General features: G+C 50.5%; 1 protein-coding gene across 50 annotated transcripts in view; it reads left to right on the top strand.

Moving 5' to 3' along the window:
- EPB41L1 (erythrocyte membrane protein band 4.1 like 1) overlaps window positions 1-21,135 on the top strand; it is a 140,160-nt gene that overhangs the window by 54,819 nt on the left and 64,206 nt on the right. For 21 of the 50 annotated variants that reach the window (XM_015149089.3, XM_077951652.1, XM_077951668.1 and 18 more), the window contains exon 1: window positions 6,933-7,089. The exons of the other annotated variants lie outside the window; for them this stretch is intronic. The gene's annotated coding sequence lies outside the window, so the exon portion shown is untranslated. Of the gene's footprint in view, window positions 1-6,932; window positions 7,090-21,135 lie in introns of those variants that run through there. 50 annotated transcript variants of the gene reach the window in all.

Raw genomic sequence — 21,135 nt, forward strand, 5'->3', positions numbered from 1 at the left:
ACCTTGGGTGAGCGATTTAACTTCAGTTTCTTCCCCTGTTAAATCAAGGTTGATCTATAATTTCTGCCTTACAGGGAAGTAGGAGATTTAAAACTGAAAATATAGGCAAGTTGCTAGGCACAGTGCCAGCAAGTAAGTGGGGACTCAGATTCTCCCTGCAATGGCGATGTTAATTGATGGTGATGCTGCAGCACCTTGTGGCACCCGGGACCAGGGACACACGCACAGCTTTTCTCCTGTTGCCTCTCACTGCTCCCAGCCTCTGTATGATACTCTCCAGCTCTCTTCTGACTGCAAGGAATTAGAGATGCTGTGATGATGCAAACCTCAGCTGACACTTCAGGCACCCGATGGGAGGCTGGGTGGACATCTGTATCTAGTGGGAACATGGCCAGATTTTTCATGTTCTGGCCTCAGGAATGTGGCTCCTAGACCTCCTAGAGGGGCTGATTTCCTAAGGAGCAGCTGGAAGCATGGGGACCTATTAAGAAACAGCCGAGGTGGAGATAAGGCAGATCTCAGCCTCAGGAGTGTCCTAGCATCCTGGGTGCTGACTCCTACTTGCTCCCTGGCCTCTGGCTCTCGGTGTGAAGATGGCCAACACATATTATGCACATATTGTGAACTGGGCACTGATGTGGGCCTTCAGGGGTGTGTGGGTGAGGGGGAAGGGAGTATGATGAAAAGTGGCCCTTATCCTACAGCTCATAGTACAGTGGAAGTTTAGGTCACATGACCCTGAACTTGAGGGTGGCAGGAGGGAGAGAGAGGGGCCAAGAGGTTATTTCTAGCCAGAGGAGTTGGGGCAAAGAGGAAGGGTTCAGGAAGGACTTCCTGGAGAATGCCTAGAAGGATAACTAGGGGAAATGGGAAAAGGGTCTCCCAGGCAGAGAAGAGGGCAGAGCCACTGTGCCCTGGGGACCTGGAACCAGTCAGTTTGACAAAGCTCATCACATGGAATCTGAGAATGAGGCTAAAGAGCCAGGTGAGACCAGGCTGTGGAAGGTCTTGAGAGTTGGGCTGAGGTGTTTGAGTTGCTTCATCAGAGAATGAGGAGCCACTGAAGCTTCTTCCATTGAGGAAGCAAAACAAGACAAGATCCTCTTACTGTGCTCTGTGGAGACCAGCATTGTCTTTAGCCAAAGATGGCAGTCAGTCGTCCAAGCCTCTGGAGTGGGCTGTGAGAGCCTCTGGGATGCCCAGACATGTACAGGGGGCTTGGCTGTGGGTATAGAAGAGGAGGAAGGGCAAGGACCAGAACTAAGGTTCCCAGCTTGGAGAAATGCCAGTCTTACTGGATACATTGGAGAGCCTCATGACAACTGAGCCCCAAATTCAGAAGTAGAGGTAAGGATGAGATGAGTGTCCAGTAGGCAGAGAAGAAGAGACTGGCTCAGGGAACATGCTGGGAGGAGACAGGGCCGGGCTTTCTGGAGGGGAGGCAACCTTGAGAATGGGCAGGCTTTGGAGACACTGAAGGCACTGCAGGGGCACCCTAGTGGGGTCCATCTGAGGTGCGGAAGGGAGCTTGGAGCATGCCAGCACCATACTGAGCCTTTGTAGGCATTCTTACATGTCATTCTCATAGCTCTGGAAGGCGGTGCTGACATTATCCCCATTGTACAGATAGGGCAACTGAGGCTCAGAGAGGCTAAGGCCTTGCTCAAGGTCATGCAGCTCCTGTGCTAATAAATGTCCCCCATCCCTGCCCCAGCCCCCTTGCCAGACGTGAACATTGCCCTTAGGCTCTTCAGCAACACTACACTAGATACATATGGAAAAGTGCTTTGTACACTGTGACCTGCTATGCAGTTTGCAGGCATCCTCATCATTCCACGCTAGAATAAGGCTTAACGCAGAAGGGTGTGGTTCCCACCGTCTGGACTGGATGGAAGGTTACAGGAAGAGTAAGGTCTCTGGGAACTGCAGTGCTTTGACAGGCTTCTTAGAGGAGTTGGAGAAGAGGAAGTAGGGGGCAGCTAAAGCGGGGAGGTCCATGCAAGGTGGGCACTGCCACACCCTGCCTACTTCCTCCACCCAGACACTGCTGCCCTGTGCTGCCCTCTGCAGAGTGCTAACCTCAGTGAAACAGCCTGCCGGGCAGCACTTCCCAGGCTGGTGGGTCGTGCTGCTCTGGTAAGTTTGGCTTCGGTAGCTCCCTCCCTCTGGCCCAGCTCCCAGTGGCCTGGGGCTGTCACTGGGCCCAGCTGCCCTCCGGGGCAGGAGCCAGATGCCCTGCAGTGCTCTTGTCCTGGAATACCCTCCTCCCCATGACCTCACCTTTAACCCAGCTTGGCTTGGTGTCTTCTCCTTCAGGAAGCCTTTTCTGATCCCTATGGGCTGAGTTAGGACCCCAGAGTATCTAAACCTGTACTGACCAAAAGAAATATAATGTTAGCCACACGTGCAAGCCACATGCAATTTTAAATTTTCTAGTAGCCACATTTTTTTAAAAGGTCAAAAGAAACATATGTAATTATTCAAATGATTTGTTTTATTTAACCCAATACATTCATAAGGTTTTTGTTTGTTTGTTTGTTGTCTTGTTTTTTTTTTGAGACGGAGTTTCCCTCTTGTCCTCCAGGCTGGAGTGCAATAGCGCAATCTCAGCTTACTACAACCTCCGCCTCTTGGGTTCAAGCAGTTATTCTCCTGCCTTAGTCTCTGGAGTAGCTGGGATTATAGGCACATGCCACCATGCCTGTCTAATTTTTGTATTTTTAGTAGAGATGGGGTTTTACCATGTTGGCCAGGTTGGCCTTGAACTCCTGACCTCAGGTAATCTGCCAACCTCGGCCTCCCAAAGTGCTGGGATTACAGGTGTGAGCCATGCCCGGCCATAATGTATTTCAGTATAAAAATTATTAATGAGACATATTACATTCTTTTTGGTATGAAATCTTCAAAATCTGATTTTTATATTTACAGCACATTTTGATTTGCACAAGCCACATTTCAGGTGCTCCATAGCCACATGTGGCTAGTAGCTACCATATTGGTTAGCACAGACCTAAAAACAGGGAGTTTATAAGGGTTGAAGCGCAGAGTTTGGCACCAGACATACCTGGCAGTCATATTCTGGCCCTGCCATTTATTAGCTGCATGAACTTTGGGAAGTTGCATTTGGGAAGTTGCTAACCCTTCTGAGCCTCAGTTACTTCAGCTGTGAAAGGGATTAATAATTTCAGTGTCAGAGAATTGCTTTGAGGGTTAAACAAATGAATGTGTGTCCAGTGCCAGGCACAGAGGAGGTGCTCAGAAAATGGTGCTGATTCATCTTCTAGTACCCTCTGATGTGCTCAGGTACGTGCCTCCACTAGATTGATTGTGAATTCAAGGGCAGAGACTGTATTCAATTCTTCCTGCCTTCCCTAGTGTCCAGGGCCTGGCTTGGTGTGAGCATTACTGCTTGCTGAATGAAAGATTAAGTCCTTTGGCTGGGAGTGCTCCCCACCCCACCCTGCTTGCCCAGGAGTCAAGGGCCCTGGTGGCTGGGAGTCAGGAGACCACTACCTGTGGGTGACCTTGGCAAGTCACTGCTTTGCTGAGGACCTTGGTTGCCTCCTTTGAAAGATAAAAGGGAGATAGGAGGGGCCCTGCCTGAAGTGTTTGGTTGAATCTCTGCCCCGCAGTGACCTTGGGGGGCTGTGGCTGACTCTGTGCCCCTTGCTTTCCCAGCCAGTGGAGCAAATCACTTCCGTTCTCCTCTAGCTTTCCTGTATCCTGGACTTGTGCACCATTAAGTTCCCTCCAGTTAAAATTTAAGAGGAAAGAATTTCTCCTGTCTCCTAGACAGAGCAGAGAGGGGATGAAGGGTCCTGTCCCTTCTCTTCTGCCAGCATCTGCTGACCTCCCGTCACAGCAGCCCAATGACAGACATGGGACAGGGATTCTCCCATTTTATAGGTGAGAAAATTGAGGCTCAGAGATGTCAGATAACCTGCCTAAGTAATACAAAAAGAAATGGTAGAGCTAGGGCTGGAAGCAAAATTTGCAGCTAAGGGAACTGAGGAGCCCCTTTGTTGGATGGGCTCCTCTTCCTTTCTTTCTCCATGAGACTTGGTCCTCGGTTGAGTCCTGTCCCTGTGCCTCAGTTTCCTTGCCTGGGGAATGAAAACAGTCAGGTAACTCGGGTAGTAATTGCAACTGATGCCTATAGGGGCCATATATTCTTAAGTGTCTCTCCTGCTTCCTCCAGCCTGATTTTTCTGGAAAGGGTTATTGTTGGGTAAAGTGGAAAGTATCTAGTCCAGGGAGCCAGTGTAACTGTGCAAGCGTAACTTGGACAAGTCACTCCCACTCTTAGCCTCAGCCTGCCTATTTATAAGATGAGGGATGATATTATTTCACAAGATACTGTGCAGATGACACACAAAAGTATTTTGCAAACTGGAAAGTGCTAATAGAAATGTTAGTGAATAATAATAATAATCAAAATAATGAAAATAGCCGAAGCCTCATTTTCTGTGTGGTCTCAATGACCTGAAGTGAATTGAGCCCTTTGGGTATAAATGCAGAATGATGTCTGGGAACATCCTGCCTCAGTCTTTGGAGTGTAGCCTGGATTCTCCTGGGAAAGTGAGAGGCTCCATCTGGTTGAGGAGGGTGGGAAAGTGGCCCTGCCCCAGGGGAGGAGTGGGGAGGGCTTCAGCCTGGGGGAAGGAAGGGAAGGGAGAGGGCCAGGGAAGGAGAGTTGAACTAAGAGGAACAGAGAAGCCTTGGCCGTGCAGCCCAGAGCCTCCTGCCCACAGGAGCCCATGATTGGGAAGGCTCAGCCAGCAATGGAGACCAAGCCTATTTGGAATAAAAATACTTGAAGGCAGGCAGTCAAGAATCTATTAGCAGCTGTGCATCTGAAACAATAAATTCATCTGGTATAACTCCTGAGTTTTATTGGTCCTTTCACTCATTCATTTAAATAAATGTGTGGTGAGCTAAACTCAAACAGAGCACCTGTGTGGCAAAGTGACTTGCCCAAGGCCACGGCCTCAGGGGCATGTGTGACACTCCCTTGGGAGCTCCTAGGAAGAAGTGAATTTGAAAGGCCTGGGGATGAGAAGTCCAAAGGCAAAGGACAGGATTTCTACAGAAGACTGCCAAGCAGGACACTGGTCCTTCTGTCAGTGGGCCTGGGCAGATTTGTCTGTCTTTCCACCTTCTGTCTGGAAGGCGGGCCTGTTCTGTAGGACTGGGAGGAGCTGGCTTCATTCTGCTCTCTGCTCTTCATCCACTCCTGAACCTGGTGAGCAGGGGGAGTGAAGGCACCAGAAGCTGTATCTAAAGACACCTGATGAAGGAGGTTTAAGTTGGAGAAGAGAAGGCTTGCTTTGGACATGGTACAAAGGGACACAGTTGTATCCTGAGTTCTCTAAAGGGTGCTGAGGAGAGGGCATAGCCTCATTCTCTGGAGTCGCTAGAGTGCATATGAGGACCCAGGGTAGAAGGTCACCATGATGGAGCAGCACACTGGGAGGGAGGAATTGGGGGAGGGAGGTGCCTGGCTCTATAGTGTGTGACAAGCAGAGATGGAGAGCCCACTGGTGAGGCTGATACTGAGGGAATCGCAGCAGGGAAGGATGGAGGGCTCAGTTCACATCGAGGCTGTTTCCCAGCGTGGGGCCTCTGTGCTTCCCAGAGCAGTGGATTCTGTGATAAGAACCATGGCCAGCACATGGTAGGTACTCAGGAATGATGCGAAGAATGAATGAATAGTTGTGTATGCCTGGGGGTGGGGTTGGTGACTGGGGTGGGTCGCAGTCATATGGGTTGCAGTAGACCCATGGACAGAAATCTTTGGAGATCATGCTGCGGTTACCCACCATTCTCTCTATGGCTTCCCCATGAACTAGGGGCCCTAGAGATAGGAACGTCCAGCCCTTTCATAATTTGCAAATGAGGCCCAGAGCATGGGGCAACTTGCCCAAGGGTACTTGCTGAGCCAGTGGCAGAGCTGGACTGGAACCCAGGCCCTCTGCCTTCCAGAGCCCTCTGTGGCTTAAGGTCCCCACCTTTGGATTGTATGAGATGGAGGTGCTGCAGTGGTTGGACTGGTTTTTTGAGTGGGTAACACTGCTCCTGGAGGGGAGGAACAGGGCTTAGCTTGGTTTTGAGCCATGGTCTCTGCCACGAGCCACTTGGCCAGCCCCTGCCCCTTCCTGGAGCTCAGGTGCACACTCAGCCTATGCTCACACACGTACAGCAAGTGCGCCTGTACACAGGCCTCATCCCCAATAGGTCCCTGGGTTCACTGTTACGCTTACTGTCATCGTCACCAAGGCACATGTGGACAAATGTGGACACCCTCTAGACACACTCAGAGGCACAGAGGATTCCCAGGAGACAGTTGCAATACCTCCTCTCGGTGGGGGAGGACGCCGAGTCCTAGGCGGGTTCTGCCCTGTTGCTGTGCTGCAGGGGTGGTGAGGGGATCCGGCTCCGGTGGGATGGGAGGCCCACTGAGGCTGAGTCACCCCTTCTGAGTCAGGGATCCTTCCCCCTCTTCTCTCCTCCCCCTCCTTCTCTCGCTGCTGAGCCCCCAAGAGGGCTTGGCGAGAGCGAGAAGGCCCGGGGCTGGCTAGGACCAGGGTGGGGGCAGCCGGGGCGCTCGAGAGGGCCCGCTGCTGCACAGTCCCGCAGTGGTCTGGGAACTGCCCGTGTGGCAGGGACGGGGAAGAGGTGGCCTGGGAGCCTGAGAGAGAGGGCGGGGCGGGGGGGTGGTGGTGGTAGAGGAGACAGGCAGAGAGGAGGCGGAGGCAGGGGCAGGGCCGCCGCGAGCTGGGAGGCAGGCGCGAGCGGCGGCCGCCCCTGGGCTGGGCTCCGAGGCCGGGGCGGGGGCGGGGGCTGGCCGCGCGTCGGGCGCCAGGCCCGGGGCTGTGGGCACCGTGCCCAGCCCCCGGCGCACGCCGAGCCGCCGCCGCCGCCGCCGCTGCTGCAGTCGGCATCCATCAGCGGGCGGGGGTGTCGCCGAACAGGCTGCTCCGCAGAGCCCGCCGCGACCCCGCGCCGCCCCGCCCCGCGGCCTGCCTGCCAGAGGAGCCGAGGGGGCCGCCCCTCGCCCAACCTGCCCGACATGGGGACCCCCGGGCCCAGGTAGGCACACGGGGGATCAGGTGGCTCTCGGGGCCGGGGGCTTGCAACATCGAGGCCCAGCCTCCAGCCCTGGGGAGGAACGGGGGCGAGGCCAAGAACTGAGTTTTCAGGCTGTTGGTCCCCTGGCCAGTGTGGGGGAGGGTCTCGCTGTTCCTCCCCACCGACCGGTCTGCAGCCTCCTCCAAGGCCTGGAGAGAGGATCCGGAGGCTGGGGGGTGGGGGGGTTGGTCCTGCTGTAGGATGAGCGGTGGGTGGGCGCTGGGCTCCCACCGGCTGGCCCACTCTCTTTTTCGAGAGCACTTCTGCTGCCGCCTCCGGAGGCCAAGGGCTCTCTGGATTTCTCCTGCTTCGGACGCTGCAGGAGGAGCTGTTGGCTGGAGCCTGGGATGCTGGCGAGCTCTTGCCCTCATCTCTCCTCACTCTGGTTACAGACCCTTCCCCGCTCTGGGCACCGACCCTTCCCCGCTCTGGGCTTGCCTCCCCTCCCGTCTCCCTTACAAGTACCTCAGCTGCTAGCAGGGATCTTAGCCCTAGGACTTCTGCGGCTCCGGCCTGGCATTGCCCTGGCCAGTGACTGTCCCCTAATCAGAGGGAGAGGGCTTGTGTGTCCCACTTGTGTCTGGCACCTTCACACTTGGGGAGGTCCAAGGGCCTGAGAGGCTGGGGTCTCAGGGATAGGCATGGGGGGCCAATGTCTACAGCCACTGGGGTACTTACTGGGCGCAGAGGCCACTGATTGGCAGACCTATATGGCTCAAAGTGGTCCATGGAGACCTTGAAGGCTGGACAGGGACCAAGAGGGAGTTCTGGGGATGCTGATCTCTCCCTCAGCTGCCAGCCATGGTCGTTGCTTTTCCCTCGGAGCTCTGAGGATGCATTGGTGGGGGAGAGAGCACCACGTGTTCCCACATTCACTTCTGGATCCGCATAGCACCTCCTCTGCACCCAAAGGTGGGAATGTGAGACGGCCAGATTTAGGACCTCACCAAGGCTGTGTGGGGTCCAGTGACTTGGCTCCATTCCCACCCCGTCCCCCAACCCCCAGCATTAGGAGCCTTCCAGAATCAGTGACAGTTGGGCCAGGTCGAGATCTGGGGCCTGGATGGTGCCCTCCGCAGCTCCTGGAAGACTCAGTGCCTCCTGTCCCGGGCAAGGGTGTGGAGAATAGAGGCAGCTGTGTGCCTGTCTGCCCACCCATTCCTCCAGATGGAGCCTGCGGCAGAGGCAGCCTGTGCCAGCCTCCTCTGTGAGCCACCGTGGCCCAGGGAGGCTCTGCCAGCTCTGTGCAGGGATGGAGCTGGCTTCTCCTGGCCAGCCTGAGGTCATGCCTGCCTGGCAACCCAGGCACAGTATTTGTGGCATGCAGAGCACAGTCCCTGGGATTTCAGGGGCACCTCAAGGCAATCCTGGAGATCAGTGCAGAGGGCATTGTTCCTATTAAAGTCCTTCCTGGGCTATGTGACAGTCCCTCTGGGCTCAGCCCTGTGAGCTTCTTGAAGAGCTTCTTCCATAGAACCCTGCATGAAAACAATGCTTGGTCAGGTAGTCCTCACTCAGTCAATATTGAAAGGTTAAATGGGGCCTAGAGAGTAAGAGTGACTTAGCCAAGGTCACAAAACAGCTGAGCGGGGGAGTCAGCACTAATATGCCCAGGTCTTCCACCTCTTGTTCTGGGGCTCTTGCAGCTCAGATGCCGGCTTCCCTGCTGCGGTGGCTGTGCCATAGACAGGCCTCTGCCAGGGGCTAGGCATTGTAGCCTGGAGCCTGAGGCTACCTGATCCCTTAGGAGGGGCATTATGTTGGCCTCCCAGCCCTTGCCCTCAGTAGGTGAGCAGGAGAGGCCAGGGCTGAGAGAAAGGGCCACCAGTGGCCCTGGACCCTCTTGGAAGTGCATAGAGCTGAGAGGATGCCAGGTGCCTAGGGATGTTCTGGCCTGAGCCTCCAGGGGGCAACAGAGAGAGTTTTCTGACTTCAGGCTGTGGTGGGAAGTGCTTTTTAGCCCCTGCAGGGACTTCCCTAAGGGCCCCTTTCTGGGCTTCTCTGTTCCATTTGTTAAAAGGGGATGATCATCTTGGCTGGGCGCGATGGCGCACGCCTGTAATCCCAGCACTTTGGGAGGCTGAGGCGGGTGGATCACAAGTTCAAGAGATCAAGACCATCCTGGCCAACATGATGAAACCCTGTCTCTACTAAAAATACAAAAATTAGCTGGGCATGGTGGCATGCGCCTGTAGTCCCAGCTAATCGGTAGGCCGAGGCAGGAGAATCGCTTGAATGCAGGAGGTGGAGGTTGCAGTGAGCCGAGAACGTGCCATTGCACTCCAGCCTGGAGACAAAGCGAGACTCCATCTCAAAGCAGAAAAAGGGGGGGATGACCATCTCGGCCTGGAGATAAATACCAATGATTACACAATCAAAGTGATGGTATTTATTGAACACTTACTGTATACCATGTACTGCAAGAAGTGCTTTGAGTCATTTCACAGTAACCCTATAAGATAGGTGCGATTAATTATCCACGTTTTACAGAGGAGAAACTGAGGCTCAGAGAGGTTATGTCACTGGCCTAAAGTTACACAGCTGGAAAGTGTGGGGTGGTCTGAGTCTAGAGCCCTTCTTTCTACCATGACATTTACTGGGGGCATTGTCTGGAAGTACCAGGTTGGTGTCCAGCGGAGCCTGGCAATTCATTGATAGGCCAGGGCTGGTCCAGGTGGAGAGGCGTGTGAGGTGTGTTTATGTATGTCTGGCGAGGCAAGGGTGGCTTTGTGGACTGAATATTACTATGGTCCTAAGGGGTAGGGGTAGATAGGTACTGACTAAGAGCTCTCAGAGAAGGATCAGCCTTGGCCTTCTGCTTTCTGGCCAGCATCCCCCAGAAGTGGGGAAACACCAGACTCCCTGCTCCCATTGGCTTTTAGGGAAGATGGGCTGGCCCTGGACACATCCCGAGGCCCCAGTGGGGACTGGGCTGAGGAGGCCCTGTGGGCAGGGAGCTGAGCCTGGGTGGATGGGTGGGGGTGGAGCAGGCTGGCACTGCTTCCTTTGTGGGCTGGAGGCTTATGGATAAGAATAATAACAGCTAACATTTATTGAGCATTTATTACGTGCCAGGCCCAGTTTTAAGGGCTTCCATGTACAACTCATATGTTCTTCACAAAGCCCTGTGAGGTGTAGATGAGGTATGGAGTTATGATTCTTCCCATTTTACAGATTGAGGGAGCTGTGGCTTAGACAGTTGTTCAAGGTCAAACAATTAGGTTATGGGGGAGTCAGAATTCAAACCTAGGCAATATGGGTCAGAGCCATGTTCCTGAAGGCCATGCAAGGCAGCCTGTAGTTTCTCAGAGGCCGTACTCCGTTTTGTTCAAGGTGAAATAGTCACTCAGTCAGATGCATCCCTCTCCTCAAAGACCTCCCAGTCTAGCTGGGAGAGATGCAGACATGACACACTAAAAGTAAAGAGTGTACTATTGCATAGGCTCAGCATGGATTCCTATTTTGGTGCTCAGCGAAGGCTTCAAGAAGACGGGGACCTTTGAGCTGGGCACTGAAGGCCAAGTCGGATTTCGGTGGTTGAAGGGGGAAGGGCACCCACTTCCCCAGGTCAGAGGGGAAGGAAATAGTAATGCCTTTGAAGAAGAGTGGGTGGTCTGGTGTGCGTGGAACAGATAGTGTGTGTGGCGGAGTGTGAGCTGGAAGGTGACTCAGAAAGTCAGCTTGTGTTTGGGTTTTTGATGGAGCTCTGGAATCCTCCAGACGTAGGCTCTAGTCACAGCACTGCATTGTATTAGCCATGTGGCCTTGGGCACATCACTCAGCTGGCCCGAACCTCAGTTTCCTCATTTGTAAAATGTAGATAAACATGCTTGTCTCACAGGGACCATGTTGTGGTTGTTACATAAAGCACCTAGTGTAATGCTAACACATTGCAGGAACTCAGTAAACATTACTTCTCTCCCCCTTCTGTCTCTCTTAAATGTCAGGCCAAGGTGTTTTGACTTGACATGAGCCGGGATGCTCTAGGAACCTTTGCAGGATTTTAGTCTGCTGAAGAGCATGACAGAACTGTGTTTTGGGAAGGTCCCTTTGGCAACCGTATGATCCACAGGAGAGGGTGGACGTGACTTCATAGGAGAAAACTTAACTGTGGGGACTTGGAGGGCTGGGGAGGGAGCAAGATTGACACTCACTAAGGTGTCCCTCCGGTAGTGGGTGGCTCGCCAGGTTGGAGGAGGAGGAGCTTGGAGTGGGTAAGGCCACAGGGTCAGGAATTCCGTTGGAGGCCTGGTAAGTTTGAGAAGGGCTAGTCTCCCTTTAGTTATTTGGAAGATTGGGCAGCATCTTTTTGTGCCTCTGGCCTGTTTTTCCTTTGAATTATTTCTTTTGAATAAATCACCATCAGAGCTTCCTCTATAATGGCAGTAAATTGGGACTAAGTGTCCAACAATAGGAAGATGATTGGGTAAGCTTTGGAACATCCACTGGATAAAATAATATGCAGTGGTGAACACCCACAGAAAAACTGCTTGCAGTGGATGAAGCTGTGCAATTGCAAAGCTCTTTTGCATCCTTGATTATTTTGTGCTTATGATTGCCCTGCGACAGAGGTGGGGCCGGGGCTAGATCCTTTCAGTGTTTGAAGAGAATGATGCTAGACTCCAGTCTCCTTGAAGGCAGAGTTCACATTTTATTCATTGTTTCGTCACAGCGTGTTGTTCAGTGGTTTGCAAATACTTGTCCGATGAAAGAATGAGTAAACTAATCAAGAGGGGAAGTGACTTGATCAAGGTCACTCAAGTTGAAAGACATAGTGCCTGCCATATTCTTGCTATTCCCTGCTTGCCACATTCTTCTCACTCACCACTCACTGTCTTCGAGGGGAGTAGGACAGAGAGGTTCCCAGTGAGGACTTGGCACTTGCATAGAACAGGGCTTCAGTCTTCTTTCTGTTTTTACTAGCTGTGAGGCATTGGCAGATTAATTAATCTTTCAAAGCCCCAATTTACCCAGCTGTAATGTGGATAGTTCAAGTAGCTGGTTTTAGGGTTGTTATCAAGATGAAATAAGTTAAGGCATGTAAAAATCTTGGCATGGTAACTAGCACATAGTGAAGTATCCATGAACGTTAGTGGAGATGATGATGATGTCATGATGTGATGTCATTCATGGTCTGATACAATTAATGTTAAATGGGAAAGAAGACTCCTAAGATGATCAGTATTCATATTACAGTGGTATAAAATTAGGTGTGAACGTAGATACAGATTGGAAGAAAACAGGCAGAAAATGGAGTTCCAGCAAGCATATGGGAAGTAAATAAAACAGAAAAACAAATCTTTCTTTACTATTTATTTTTCTTTAGTTTTAATTACAAAAACAATTTGTGAAAAATCTAATAATTCAGAAGTGTAGACCGGGCACGATTATAGGTTCACACCTATAATCCCAGTACTCTGGGAGGCTGAGGCGTGTGGATCACCTGAGGTCAGGAGTTCGAGACCAGCCTGGCCAACAGTGAAACCCCGTTTCTACTAAAAATACAAAAAATTAGCCAGGCATGGTGGCTGGCACCTGTAATCCCAGCTACTCAGGAGGCTGAGGCAAGAGAATCTCTTGAACCCAGAAGGTGGAGGTTGCGGTGCAGTGAGCTGAGATTGCGCCATTGCACTTCAACTTGGGTGACAGAGCGAGACTCCATCACAAAAAAAAAAAAAAAAAAAAAAAGATGTATTATCCCCTTAGATTCCCAAACAAATCCTACTCTCCAGTCATAGCTAATAACAGCATGTTGTGTATCCTTCCAGGATATTTTCTATACCAACATAAACATACAAACCAGAATGGGATCATACATTGCATTATTGTTTTACAACTTGCATTTTTCATGTAACTACACATTGACATCTTTTCATGTCAGTAGATATAAAATCTATCTCAAAAATTTTTGCAATAGGTATGTTATACTTTCATAATTAAATTTTAATGGATAAACCCTAGCTAATTTGGCCAGTCCCCCTGTTGATTGACATTTGAAGTTGTTTCCAATTTTACGGTATTCTAAGTTACACTAACTGAACTCTAACAGTGTTTAGACAATGAAAATCAAGTGAGAGAAAGAGTCAGAAACCATGAGACCGTGATAGTTGCTCTCAAAGGTCTGCTGCTTCTCCCTTCTCCTGTTCCCTCCTCTCTTCACTGGAACCTGAGGGGACTGGTCTTGGAGGAGGCCATCTCTCTGTCACCCTTAAAAGGTGGTGGTGTCCCAGGGAGACCCCTTCTTTCACCCACCCAGTATGGAGCTCTCCTAGGAAATGTTCACATTCTCTTAGGATGCTATAAGCTGCTGCTTGGACTATGCTGCTGCCCATACCCAGACTGTCCTTGGACAAGCTTTTTACCTTCTCTGTACCTCAGTTTGTCCATCTGTCTGGTGGTGATCTGAGCCATTGCTGCCACTGAGTATCTACTATATGTCAAATACTGTGCTAGAGCAAGCTTCATGTGTTTTATCTGTTTTTTTCTTTTCTTTCTTTCACTATTATTATTATTTATTTATTTATTTATTTATTTATTTATTTTTTAGATGGAATCTCACTCTGTTGCCCAGGCTGGAGTGCAATGGCAGGATCTCAGCTCACTGCAACCTCCACTTCCCTGGTTCAAGCAATTCTCCTGCCTTGGCCTCCCAAGTAGCTGGGATTACAGGCACGTGCCACCTGCCTGGCTAATTTTTGTATTTTTAGTAGAGACAGGGTTTCACTGTGTTGGCCAGGCTGGTCTCGAACTCCTGACCTCAGGTGATCTGCCTGCCTCAGACTCCCAAAGTGCTGGGATCACAGGCGTGAACCACCACACCCGGCCATTATTCTTGTTTTTTTAAAGCGTGACAGCGTCTCACTCTGTCACTCAGGCTGGAGTGCAGTGGCATAGTCACAGCTCACTGTGACCTCAAACTCCCAGGTTCTAGTGATCCTCCTGCCTCAGCCTCTTGAGTAGCTGGGACTACAGGTGCACCCCACCTGGCTAATTTAGGGGGGCGCAGGGTAAAGACAGTGTCTCGCTGTGTTGCCCAGCTGCTCTCAAACTCCTGGGCCCAAGCAATCCTCCCACCTTGGCCTTCCAAAGTGCTGAGATTACAGGCCACCACACCCTGCCTATCTCGTTTAATTCTCACTATATACCTTGGAGGTTCAGGGGATAGTCTTCTCAATAGAGGTTAAGTAACCTGCCCGAGGTCACCAAGCCTGTGGCATCAGGATTCCAGCTCTGGCTCCTAAGCCCATGTCCGTAACTGCTATTTCCTGCCCACTCTCAACAATGACTAATTGGTGAGGTCCAAGCGAAATGGTTATAAAAAGATCCTTTAAATTGTAAAGTGCCCTGCATGTGGGAGGGATTGATACTGCTGTTATTATTTCTACATCCAGAGCAACGGTAGCTTTGGTTATATGGTCTACAGCAAGTTGGAGGTCGTGGGATGTAGCAGCATTGAGTGGGGAGAGCACTGGACTGTGAGCCAGCAAACTTGAGTCCTAGTCCTGGCTCTCGTTGGAAATGACTAGCCATGTGGCCTTGGCCGCTAAGCTGCCTGGGAAATAAGCTCACCTACTCCGTGTGGCCCTTATGCAGCTCAAATGAGATAAAGCCCAGAAGACAGCCAGCACGTTGCCCGGCTCTCAGAGGATACCCTGCTAGTGGGAGGTCTCGCTCTGCCTTCTGCATCATCATCAGGATGGGCCAGGTGGGATGCATTTCTCCATTTTGATGCTGTTACTCTGCAGTTCTGTGCTGTCACGTGGTCCCCAGCCCACCACTGCACATCAGCCTGAGGCTCCCCGGTGGCCCGTGAAGCTTTTGGGCAAGAAGCCAAGGCTGATGGGTGGTGGCCTCTTCACATTGTTTGGTTTAAAGTGGTGTCTGTGGGTACTGCAAGCCTCTGACAAATTGCCATCTCCCCACTGCCATGTACAAACCCGAGCACCAGACAGCATGACTACAGACCCAGCTCCGTTTTTGATCCTTCTGGCCTGGCTGTGAAGGTGGCCTGAGGTCTCAGACGCAGCTCTCTCAACCTGTACCCTCCATCCTTTCATTCATGTCCATGTAGACATTATCACTCAAGAAAGTGAGTGTTCCATACTGGGGAAATCCCCTTGGGAAGTCACATCATCTCCAGCAAGTGAGAGAAATAATAAGCCCTAATAGGCACTCTTTTTTTTTTTTTTTTTTTTTTTTTGAGACAGAGTCTCCCTCTGTAGCCCAGTCTGGAGTGCAGTGGCGCCATCTCGGCTCACTGCAAGCTCCGCCTCCTGGGTTCAGGCCATTCTCCTGCCTCAGCCTCCTAAGTAGCTGGAGCTACAGGTGCCCGCCACCACGCCCGGCTAATTTTTTGTATTTTTAGTAGAGACGGGGTTTCACTGTGGTCTCGATCTCCTGACCTCGTGATCCGCCCACCTCAGCCTCCCAAAGTGCTGGGATTACAAGCGTGAGCCACCGCTCCCGGCCTTAGGCACTCTTTCTTTCCTTTTTTTTTTTTTCTTGTAATTCTTCTTTTTTCTTTTCTGACTCCAAAAGTAATACATGCTTATAGTAGAAAATTGAAAAATACAGAAGAAAAGGCCCATATTTCCTTCTCCAAGGGAAGGCTATTATTAACATTTTAGTCTTTGGACTTAATTGGAGAGTATCTAATATTTCTGGAGCAAATATTTCTAATATTCTGGTACGTGTCTAGTGTTTTATAGGCATGATCTGATTCCATTTTCATAGTAAGCCTGTGAGGTATGCAAGATTATAATCATGACTTTACAGATGAACAGACTGAGGCACAAAGAGGTTAAGGGGCTTGCTTACGGTTCCATTGCCTTCCTTGACTTCTTAGCCTATTCTGCCTCTTCTCAGGCTCACCTCATCCTAAATGAGCATCAGGTGGTGGATCAGTCTGATTCTGACCGGAAACAGGATTCCACTCAGATGCTTCCCCTGAGGAGATGTTAATAAAGGTGTGAGCAGGGTGAGGGGAACCCACACGGGATGCTGAGGCACCCACAAACTAACAGGGACAGAAGGCGTTACCAGCTCTCGGCCTGAATAAGCAGGAGGGAGTGGTGTTACCTGAGTTTGGTGACCAGTAGAGGTGGGCAGGGAGCTGTCGCAGAGGGGCTCAGCCACTACTGGGACCACAGAGAGAGAAATTGGGGAAGATACACCCAGGATTTTTCTCCTTCCACCTTCTGACTTCCTGCCAACGCCTTCTTCTTTATTTTTTCTTTAAGACAGAGTCTCTCTCTGTCGTCCAGGCTGGAGTGCAGTAGCATCATCTCTGCTCACTGCAACCTCCACCTCCCAGGTCTGCCTCAGCCTCCCTGGTAGCTGGAACTACAGGCACCTGCCACCACACCCAGTTAATTTTTGTGTTTTTAGTAGAGACAGGGTTTCACCTTGTTGGCCAGGCTGGTCTCAAACTCCTGACCCTAAGTCATTGCCCACCTTGGCCTCCCAAAGTGCTGGGATTACAGGCATGAGCCACTGTGCCCAGCCCCTGCCAGTGCCTTCTATTGGCCAAATGGAACCAGAAGCCAGGAGACAAGGGAGCTCAAGGGACAGTCCAATGGGCCAGCCTCCTGCTTCTTCAAGCAGGCCATGGATCTGGGGGTGCAAATGGAGACTAACAACCGAGGCGGCATGGTTGTAGGGAGATGGGAGAGACGTGTCCCCTGACTTCCCAGAAAGAAAGAGTTGTCTTAGTAACTGATTATTAAAAACATCATTCAAAACAAAAGACTTTTTTCTGCCTGCCAGTCTCTTGGTGTTTTGGTGTCTCCTCCCTCCCCTGCCTCCCCATCTCCTCTCTCACCTGGTTCAGAATTCCCAAGAACAACTAAGCAACAGTCTTTGGTATCATCAGTGTGCAGGGTTTAGAAGAGACAGCTTTGCTTGCGCCATACATGTGGCTGTGTGTGTTCTCATGTTGTTTCACTGCTGTGCTTATGCATGCCACCATGCCTGGCCCAGGACATTAACTTTTGTATCTCAAAGTCTTTCCATTCTCTGTAATAGCCTTGATCTCCATGGCCTTCCTCTGATGTGGAGGACAGGGTCTCTCATCCCCGTTTGACACATGAGGAAACTGATGCTCAGAAAGAGGAAGTGGCCAGGTGTGGTGGCTCACGCCTGTAATCCCAGCACTTTGGGAGGCCAAGGCGGGTGGATCACCTGAGGTCAGGAGTTCAAGACCAGCCTGGCCAACATGGTGAAACCCTGTCTCTACTAAAAATACAAAAATTAGCTGGGTGTGTGGTGGCATGCACCTGTAATCTTAGCTACTTGGGAGGCTGAGGCAGGAGAATCGCTTGAACCAGGGAGGCAGAGGTTGCAGTGAGCCAAGACTGTGCCACTGCACTCTAGCCTCGGCGACAGAGTGAGACTCCATCTCAAAAAAGAAAAAAGAAAGAGGAAGTGACCTGCCCAAAGCTGATCAGATTGGAAGTGGAAGCACTGAAGCAGCAATGGTCCTGATTCTGAGTTCAGCTCTTCCCAGTATGTTTCATTTTCAATCTTGGGAAGTCTTTCTTTAGCCAGCCCCAACCCTGGGAGAAGTCAGTATAGCTTGAGCCCCCTGAGGTTGCCGGAATGCCATATAGTGGGAAGAACTCTGGAATCAGAGATACCTGGCACAGCCTTATGACCTTGGACAAATCCATTTGCCTCTTTGAGCGTGTGCATCCTCATTAGTAAAATAAGGAGAATAATATCAGGACTTTGGATGGAAACATCAGGTGTTGAGATAAACTAAATCATCAGGAGAGGAGGGCTGGCTGGTAGCCACAAAGGCTCGCAAGGTGAATGCAGCCCGGGTCACTATCCTCAGTTGGGTAGACTAGAAGTTGTCTCTTTGTGTTCTATCCATCAGTCATCCATGTATTCAACCATTTATCCATCTACCCCTCCATCTGATGCCAGATCTGCTGAATATGAATTCTGGCACTGCCGTTTACTAGCTGTGTGACTTGGGGCAAGTTCCTTAACTTCTCTGCTTCAGTTTCTTCTTTTGTAAAACAGGGATAATAAGAGTACCTATTACCCATTATAGGTTATTGTGAAGATGAAGTGAGTTCATTGATGTAAAGTACTCAGATTAGTGCCTAGCAAATAGCAGATTACAAATGATAACTTTGTTGTTATTTATCAGAAACTGCGCTGAGCCCTGGGAATAATGGCTAATGAGACAAAATTCTTATCTTTATGGAGTTTATTTTGGAAGAAGGGATAAAAACAAATAAGTAAATCAATCAATGATAGAAGATCCGTTTGTGATAATTACTATGAAAACCAACCACCCACCTGGGCGTGGTGGCTCATGCCTGTAATCCTAGCACTTTGGGAGGCCAAGGCAAGCGGATTGGCTGAGCTCAGGAATTCGAGACCATCCTGGTCAACACTGTGAAACCCAATCTCTACTAAAATACAAAATAATTAGCTGGGCGAGGCTGTGTGTGCCTGTAATCCTAGCTACTGGGGAGGCTGAGGCAGGAGAATTGCTTGAACCTGGGAGGCAGAGGTTGCAGTAAGCCGAGATCATGCCACTGCACTCCAGTCTGGACAAGAGAACGAGACTGTCTCCAAAAAAAAAAAGAAAAAGAGAAAGAAAACCAACCACCCAACCCAGCATGCTTGCTTAATGAATTTGAAGTTTCTGTTTGGGGTGATAAGAATTTTTGGAAATAGATAGTGGTGATTTTTGCACAACATTGTGAATGTAATTAATGCCTCTGAATTGTTACCCTTAACAATGGTTAAAATGGCAAAATGAAACAAAAACAAAACAATCTAGCATGCTGTAACCAAAAAAATAGGGGAAAGGACCTAAATAAATTAGACAGGGTGGTCAGGGGGCACACAGATTCACAATCTGAAGGTGCGAGCTGCCAAGCTGTCCATGCAGAGGGAACATTACAATCATTAAGGACAAAGCCCCAAAGCCTGGCACAGTTGAAGAACAGACGGAAAGCCAATGTGACAGGCTCATGGTGATGGTGGCGGTGTGGGGAGGCAGTAGGGGACCAGTAGTGGTGGGAGCTGATGCTGAAAAGATGGGCAACAGTCATATACAGAGGTCTATAGCTTTGATAAGGAGTTTGTGTTTTATTTTAATGGGAGGCCCTTGGGGGTTTTAAAGAGGGCATCTGACGGGCACAGTGGATCACGCCTGTAATCCCAGCATTTTGGGAGGCCGAGGTGGGCAGATTGATTACCTGAGCTCAGGAGTTCAAGACCACCCTGGGCAACATGGTGAAACCCCATCTCTACTAAAAATACAAAAATTAGCTGGGCGTGGTGGCAGGTGCCTATAGTCCCAGCTACACGGGAGGCTGAGGCAGGAGATTTGCTTGAATCCAGGAGGTGGAGGTTACAGTGAGCCGAAATCACGCCACTGCATTCCAGCCTGGGCCACAGAGCGAGACTCCATCTCCAAAAATAATAATAATAACAATAATAATAAATAAAAAATAAAGAGGGTGTCCACTGAGAGTTTTGGAAAAATTCTTATGGCTGCTTTGTGGATAATAAACTCTAGGAGGGCCCGAGTGGTCACAGGGAGACCATGGAGCAGGCTGGGGCAGCTCTCCTGGAACAAGCTGATAGTGGCTTAGATTTAGGCAGTTGCAATGGTGATGGAGAAAAAGAGCAAATCCAAGTTACTGGACTCAGAGATGCTGACTCATGCTAACCCTGGTTAGAGGGCCTGATGTATAAACCAGATACCAGTTGATTCATTTTTAAGGAGTGGTTTCACTGCCAGGCTGAGTGGATATTGCCTCATCTGGGCTAGGACACCCTCTCCCTGCAGGCCACCCGGATAAAGATCCACAGCTAAGAAGGCTGCTGAGTGCCCCTGGAAGGTGAGCTAGAGGAGCCAGAGGGTGGTTAGGATGTTGAAGAGCATCAGATGCTGACAGTCTGCTGCGCCAGCCCCAGCCCAGGCAAGCATCCCTGGTCTCACTGGGTTCCTTTCCCCCAGAGCAAGTACAGGCGCTGTCAGCATTTATTTCTCTGGCTGACCTTTCTCTTTTCTAATCCTGTGCATTAGGCCTTTCATATGTTAGTGTCATCAGTCTGGTCCTGCTGGCTGTCTCTTAGAAACATCTCTTTCTCCATTTCTCCATTTGTTGTGGGTGGACACTTCTGAACTCCCATTCTCAGGCCCTCCTCACTGCAGCTTCCCATTACTGCTGGTAATTATAGACCATACATCTCAGGCTTTTTTCTTTTCTTTCTTTCTTTTTTTTTTTTTTTAGATGGAGTCTTGCTCTGTTGCCAGGCTGGAGCAGTGGTGCGATCTCGGGTCACTGCAACCTCCGACTCCCTGGTTCAAGCCATTCTCCTGCCTCAGCCTCCCGAGTAGCTGGGACTACAGACACGTGCCACCACGCCCAGCTAATTTTTGTATTTTTGGTAGAGACAGGGTTTCACCATGTTGGCCAGGATGGTCTCCATCTCCTGACCTTGTGATCTGCCCGCCTCGGCCTCCCAAAGTGCTGGGATTACAGGCGTGAGCCACCACGCCCGGCCTCTAAGAGCTTTCTCTATGTTATTTTCCTAAATCTCCTTCACCATCCTGAGAGGGAGGGAGGAGTGTCTCTGTTTTATAAAACAGGCAACTCAGGGCCAGGCATAGTGGCTCACGCCTGTAATCCCAGCACTTTGGGAGGCCGAGGCGGGTGGATCACAAGGTCAGGAGTTTGAGACCAACCTGGCCAAGATGGTGAAACCCCATCTCTACTAAAAATACAAAAATTAGCCGGCTATGGGCACCTGTAATCCCAGTTACTAGGGAGGCTGAGGCAGGCGAAATCACTTGAACCCAGGGAGACGCAGGTTGCAGTGAGCTGAGATCGCTACACTCTAGCCTGGGTGACAGAGCAAGACTCTGTCTCAAAAAAACAAAACAAAAAAAACAGTGGCAACTCAGGCTCAGAAAAGTGAAGTCACTTGTCCGAGGTCACAGAGTGAGCAGGCATTGGCACTAGGCTTTGGATCTGG

This window comes from Macaca mulatta, chromosome 10 (assembly GCF_049350105.2).
Source record: "Macaca mulatta isolate MMU2019108-1 chromosome 10, T2T-MMU8v2.0, whole genome shotgun sequence".
Classification (NCBI taxonomy): Eukaryota; Metazoa; Chordata; class Mammalia; order Primates; family Cercopithecidae; genus Macaca; species Macaca mulatta.